Genomic DNA, 7,506 nt, shown 5'->3' on the forward strand with positions numbered 1-7,506 from the left:
ATTCTCCAATCACTTTTCTTAATTAAATGACGTTTCCTTCTTTTAAGTCTCCCGCATCTAAAATAACATCAAATTCGCCCTTCCGTTATTCACCTCTTGTTGGAAAGAACTCAACCTCGAGTTCTTTTCAAATAGAAGTTCATCTTAAACAAACATTTTATCTTGTGTGCTATGGGCATAAACGTCACCATGGATGGACAAAAAATAACTTGGACTTGAATTCTCTATGAATAAAAATTGATCACCCATGAAAACCAAATCGTATACCTTTGTGCTATGGAACCAAGAATCCTTGTATTTTGGTGGTATAATCAAGAATATAACTCCATAAATAAGTTTGGCATGAGCATCCTGGTACCTGTTTTCTAACTTGGTTGAACCTTCATGGCTTTGGAACTCGCTTTCTTTAGTTACTATAGGATGTTGGTCCGTTTGATCTGACGCAGGCTACACTACCCTTCAATTTCCAAGCCACTACCTTCACTTGACGGGCTTTAGCGATCTCTGCATTGGCAAAGAACTTTTCACACTCAGCAAACCAATCCAAGAAATCTTGAATGGACAAATTCTCATTGAAGTTGGAAATTTCAATTTTCTTGATCTCGTCTCATTCGTTTACGGGTGGATGGGGAACTTCTTCATTTTTGAAATCTGAATCTCGCCCATTAGGATTAAGAGGATCTTCAGAGGCTACACACTCTTATCTTCGAACCAGCCTACATACACCAAGTTGAATAACTCGTCGCTCGCCTTGTACAACAGGCCAACGATCATCTACTTGATTTCATCAACGGAAATCCTCAACTTATAATGTGCTGCTCCAGTGGGTTATAATGTACTGCAATCCTCAGCTTATGTGATAATTATGTTTTACATTACATGTTATGCCTTTTGCATGCAAAAAGCCATTCTGTTAATTGAGTTCACGTCCCAACATCATGACGACTAGGCACTCAGAGCGAGAAACTCACATAGGGTTTTTTGTAGAGGGGTTAAAAGGTAACCAACCCTTCTCACTATTTCATATTTTTGATGAATCAGGCTTCTTGTTGCAATATCTCGTCCTGGATATCTTTTTTAAATTGTTTAAAGAAAATTATCTCCATAAGTGATCTCTATCAACTGTTTACAATAACATATCTCTTGCATTTGCACAACCTGGAATGCCCTTCTTAAGTTGAATTAGCCGAAAATGGCGGTTGCAAATTGATGAGCAGTAGATGGACTTCACCTAGTGTATGATCCATGCCGTATGTATAGTTGGGTAAACGTACTCCCTCCTTTTCCTCACCCCCTCCAGCTCTCATCATGAAAATGAGATTGACATCAATGTTAAGGCTGAAGGCTGATACAGAGGAGTTATTCTTGCAAGATTTAACTGCTTGATACCTGAGTATACTGGAGGTGACTCTATTTAAACTAAAAACTTTTCTTACTTAGTTCCCTACTCTATTTCTTTCCTACAAGTTTTTAACTTCCATTTACTCTTAAAAGGCCGATACACAAAAATGAGGGGAAAATTCTCTCTGCAACGTCTCTTCCACCCTAGCCTACGCCGGTGTGTTGGCCATGGTGGTCATTTTGAATGTTTAGCCTGTTGAAGTTTCAAAAGAAATTATGAAAACAAGAAAAGAAAGAGAGAATGAGGAGATAGATAAGTGGTTTCAAACAAAGAACTTAGGGGGTGCAAGCTCAACAGTTTTCTTTTGGTTTTACATTCAAATCTCCCTTCAAAATTAAATACATAGTTACATATGCATTGCTACAAACATTTAGATTATTCCTGGCCCTACATGTAGCTGATAACAAGGGACATTTTTTACTTAACACTGTTGCTGCATCCGAAAAATGCAGTTTCTCATGAGCAAGATCAATCAAAAGTACTGCTCAGAGTTTTATTGAATATACGAAGTAAATATAGAAGATGAGGGTCCACAAGCCCCTCACTCATCCATACAAGAAGAGCATTCAGAATACAAGTCCCGCCATAGTCCTCTTGGCGCTCGGGCAACTCTGGCTTTATTAGTATCAAGTAGTCACAAGCATATTGATATAGGTGGGACTGAACTTTTCAAATCTTGTGATAGTGACAATATGTCTATTAAAGATACTAATGCTCATATGAATGAAACAAGACTTCAGATGCTAGAAAAACTAGTTCAGCGGTTCTGAGAGGTTTTGAAATTCGAAATAGTGATACTTAAAAGATGATATCTTCATAATCTCTCATGATTGTTTCCTGTTTCATCATGATTTCCAGATTTCCCTGTATTATTAAAACATTCCCTTTATGTATTACTTGTATATTAATTATATTTGTAAATCAAGTCATTGTACACTATTTAAATCAATGATAATGCACCCTCCAGATTATCGAGGGATTGAGCCAAATTACCTTCTCTTACTTTTGCTGCATTATCTGCAATTCTTACTTTGGATTATCTTCTATGGTATCTCAGAGCCAGTGACTAACGTTTTTTTTTTTTTTTTTTCAAATCCTCCCTACCCTTCTCCATGGATGCCTCATCCAATTTGACCATTTCTTCTTCTGATGTATTCCCCTCTGTTTCTCATGCGATCTCCATCAAGCTTGACTCTTCAAATTATTCTCTTTGGTTGGCTCAGTTGCTTCCTGTTCTTCATAGTCGCCAATTGCTGGCTTTTGTTGATGGTACTTTCATCTGCCCTTTGCAGTTCTTGTCCAACAATACCAGCAAAGCTTCTACCAAACCCAACCCTGCGTATGCAGAATGGGTTCAAAAAGACCATCTTGTTCTTTCCTAGATCAATGGCTCTCTTGGTCACCAGGCCCTCACCACCACTGCTTGTCATTCCACTGCCTGTGCCGTTTGGGTTGCTCTTTAGTAGTTTTTTGCTTCTACGAACCAAAGTTGCATTCTTCAGCTTCATACTGTTTTTTTCAGACCAAACGAGGTGATTCTTCAATATCTGATTTTCTTGATAAGATCAATTGGCCCTTGCTGACACACCTGTTTCTGTCGATGACATGGTGCCGGTTGTCATGTCTAATGTCGGCCCCAAATTTGAAAACACTGTTGCCGCTGCTCAGGCCCATGACAAACCCATCTCCCTTCCTGATCTTAAGGCTCTTTTTCTCGCTGCTGAACGCCACCTGATCCTCATGTTTCGCTCGACTCCAGTGTTTCAGTCCTTGTCGCCTCCCGCGACTCCTCTGCCTCTCGTGGCCGCTCATTTTCTTATTGTGGCAGTGATCGCGGCTCTGGCCGTTTCTCCCATGGGCGTGGTCATCACCCGCATGATGGGCCTCGCAACAATGGTAGTGATGACTATCGTGGTTATCGTGGTGTTGGTGGTTTCCGCGATCGTGGTGGTGGTTGTCCTCAGCAAGATGGCTCTTGATTCCGTGGATCCAACAATGCTTCTGGGTTTCTTGGCTCAGCCCCATCTCATGGTTCCTCCCAACCTCGCTGCCAGATTTACAATACTTTTGGCCATGGTGCTCCTGACTGTGCTCAACACCTCAATTTGGCTTATGAAGGTCGTCCTCCTTCTTCCCGTCTTACTACCTTGACGACTCAACACTCCCAGCCTTGGCTCCTTGATTACCAACAACCTTAATAATTTATCTTAGTCCTGTGACTATCGTCGTGCTGATTCCGTCGGTGGTGTCGTTGGAGCTTCACAATGTTCTTCATAGTCTGGATAATAGTTCTTCCATTCTCTCCCATGATAATATTTCTTTTGAGCTTCACAATGTTCTTCATAGTCCGGATGCTTCTACTTTTGTGTTGTCTGCTAATCGATTTATGTTGGATAACAATTGTTATATTACATTGTTTCCTACTTGTTTCTATATTCAGGATATGGAGACGGGGACGATCCTTTTTTCGGCAAGAGTAGCAATGGCTTTTATCCCTTTTCCTCTTCATCACCGTCTGCTCATGGTCGTGCTGCTTTCCTTGGTGTTTGTGTTGGTAGTGATGTTTGGCCCTCTTATTTAGGCCATCCATCTTATTTCATTTTGAAGTTGCTTTTCTCTAGGCATTCCAATAAGTTGCCTATCTTTGGCAACCACAATCTAAATACTTTTATGTGTCATTCTTGTCCATTAGGCAAAAGTGTTAAGTTACCTTTTTCTGCATCTTTGTCTGTTACTCATGCTCCTCTTGACCTTATTCACTTAGATGTTTGGAGTGCCTTTAATAAATCAGTTAGTGGTTTTCAATATTATGTTCTCTTTGTTGATAATTTTTCTCGTTATTTTTGGATTTATCCCATGAAATTAAAATCTGAAGTCTTTCGTATTTTTACTCACTTTAAGGCCTTGGTTGAAAATCAATTCTCCACTAAAATTAAGATGTTTCAGTCTAATGGTGGCGGCAAATACACTAGTCAACAATTCGAGAATTTTTTCCTTCACAATGGTATTCATCATCGTCTCTCTTGCCCTCACCATCCCGAGCAAAATGGTTTGGCGGAACGCAAACACCGTCACATTGTTGACACTAGGCTTACTTTAATGGCTCATGCGTTGATGCCTCCTACCTATTGGGTTGAGGCCATGCACACCGCGATTTATCTTATTAATCGGCTTCCCTTTAAAGTCCTTGGTTTTACGTCTCCTTATCAAAAGTTGTTTCATAAAGAACCTGATTATAGTTTTTTAAAGACCTTTGGGTGTGCATGTTTTCCCTACCTTAGGCCCTATCATAATAATAAACTGCAATTTCGTTCTACTAAATGTATTTTTCTTGGTTACTCTCTCAATCATCAAGGTTATCGGTGCTTAGACATCTTTACCAATCGCATCTTTTTATCACCCCATGTTGTGTTTGATGAAGTTAATTTTCCTTTCAAGGATATCTCTAGCTCTCTTGTCCCATCCCCCCGGCCTCGTTTCCTCCTCCTGTTTTAGAGATCACTGGGCCTCTCCTAAGTGCCCCCCGACCGTCTAACAGCCAACCGGTGGTTGTGTCCCCCTCTTTGGAGACTCCTTAATCCGGCCCATCATCAAGCCCACTACAACCGGCCCTCCAGGTCTACTCATGTGACCCTCATAGGCGGGTTCTTTCTTTTGCACAGGCAGCGGCCCAATTTGCCACTCCCAGTCCCATGTATGCCGCTGCCTCTACAGCCCAATCTGATGCGCCTCCCGGGGCCCCTTCTAATGCTGCCATACTTGCCGTGCCTTCTAATTCCCATGGTATGCTCACCAGGTCCAAAACGGCTTCTCTTAAGCCTCCTATATATGCTTTTTTCTGCTATTTTTCCCTTTTCTAACGGCCCTGTTGAGCTTACATGTTTTAGCCAAGCAAATAAATTCCCTTAATGGCGTACTGCGATGGCCGATGAATTTAATGCACTTCAACGTGTTGGTACTTGGACTCTTGTTCCTCGTACTGCTTCGATGAATATTTTGCCAAACAAATGGGTGTTTCGTATTAAACAACATTATGATGGGTCTATTCAATGGTATAAGGCTCATTTGGTAGCCAATGGCTTTCATCAGCAACCCGACCTTGATTATGGTGAAACTTTTAGCCCTATTGTCAATCACTCTACTATTCAGTTAATTTTGGCTCTTTCAATTCAGTTTAAATGGCATGTTCGTCAGTTGGATGTTCAGAATGCTTTCCTCCGTGTTTCTTTGTCTGAGGAGGTCTATATGCACCAACCTCGTGGCTTTGTTGATCCACAATTTCCTCATCATGTGTGCCACCTCCGTCGTTCTTTATATGGGCTCAAGTAGGCGCCCCGTGTATAGTTCCAGTGCTTTTCCACTCATTTGGAAAATTTGGGTTTTACTCCATCTACAGCAGATCACTCGCTTTTTACCTATATTCATGGCCTTACTCGTATTTATCTCTTAATTTATGTTGATGATATTTTGGTCACCGGGAATAATCCCTCTTATATTGATACACACATTAAGAATTTGGTTTTACGCTTTTCTATGAAGAACCTTGGGCCGGTTCATTATTTTTTAGGCATGGAGGTGGTTCGCACTTCATCCGGTCTCTTTCTTTCCTAACATAAGTATACTACTGACCTTCTTCACCGCACCAAGATGCATGGTGCCAAGCCAGTTCCTACTCCTGCCGTCAGTGGGCGACGGCTTAGCCTTCAAGATGGTGACCCTCTGCCGGATTCTACTGAATACCGTAGTGTTGTTGGCGCTCTTCAATACTTGACTCTCACTCGTCCCGACATCAACTTCGCCGTCAATCAAGTCTGCCAGTTTCTTCACTAGCCGACTTCTACTCATTGGGCCACCGTCAAATGCATTCTTCATTACCTTGTTGGCATTCCTACTCACGGTCTTACCTACAAGCCTGGTTCCTTTCGCCTTACGACCTTTTCCGATGCCGATTGTGCCGGAGATCCGGATGATGGGCGTTCAACCGGGGGCTATTGTTTGTATCTGGGGTCCAATCTTGTCTCCTGGAGTGCCAAGAAACAAACTGGGGTCTCTCGGTCAAGAACTGAAGTCGAGTATCATCAACTTGCAATTACTGCTGCCACCATTTCCTGGTTTCGTATGTTGTTCCGTGATCTCCAGTTTCCTCTGCATTGTCCTACTTTATTTTGTGACTATCAGTGCTATCTCCCTTGCTTCCAACCCGATGTTTCATGCTCGCACTCAGCACGTTGAGGTGGATTACCATTATGTTCGTGAGAAGGTTGTTCGCAAGGAGATTGATGTGCGCTATCTTTCTATTCATGAACAGATTGTTGACATCTTCACCAAGGGTCTTTCTCGTCCTCATTTTCGACTTCTGGTTTCCAAGCTTCCTGTACTCGATTGTACAGTCAGCTTGCAGGGGCGTAAAGGATGATATCTTCATAATCTCTCAGGATTGTTTCCTGTTTCATCATGATTTCCAGATTTCCCTGTATTATTAAAACATTCCCTTTATGTATCATTTGTATATTAATTATACTTGTAAATCAAGTCATTGTACACTATTTTAATCAATGATAAAGCACCCTCCAGATTATCGAGGGATTGAGCCAAATTACCTTCTCTTACTTTTGCTGCCTTATCTGCAATTCCTGCTTTGGATTATCTTTTAATACTGTTGTGCTAGGATAGCACCAAACCACGCGGAACCAAATCAAGCTAACCCACAGAAATTTATCAAATGAAATGCAAGAACAATATAGAAAATAACACCAAGATTTTAACGAGGTTCCTCCACAGTCAGTGTAACTGGAGTACGTCCTCGGAGCAGTAGGAGCTCACCCAATAATCCACTATCAACCAAATGGGAGTTTACAAAGTGTTGGCAATCTCACAACCCAAAAGCCCAATACACCCAATAGCTCTCACACACCAAAGAAACAAATAGAGAAAGAAATATAATGAATAATTTCTTCTCTATACATATAGCTCAAAGCTATTACAACAACAACTACTTTGGTGGATGATTACTAACCAATTAAAGCAACAACTTGTTCTTCTTTTTGAACTCTCTGCAAGACTGCAACTCTCTGATTTTTCTTCTCTATTTTACTGCAAAGGCA

This window comes from the organism of the source record quoted next, unplaced genomic scaffold (genome assembly GCF_019419815.1).
Source record: "Pyrus x bretschneideri cultivar Hongxiangsu unplaced genomic scaffold, Pyrus_bretschneideri_v1 Contig2, whole genome shotgun sequence".
In the NCBI taxonomy this organism is placed as follows: Eukaryota; Viridiplantae; Streptophyta; class Magnoliopsida; order Rosales; family Rosaceae; genus Pyrus; species Pyrus x bretschneideri.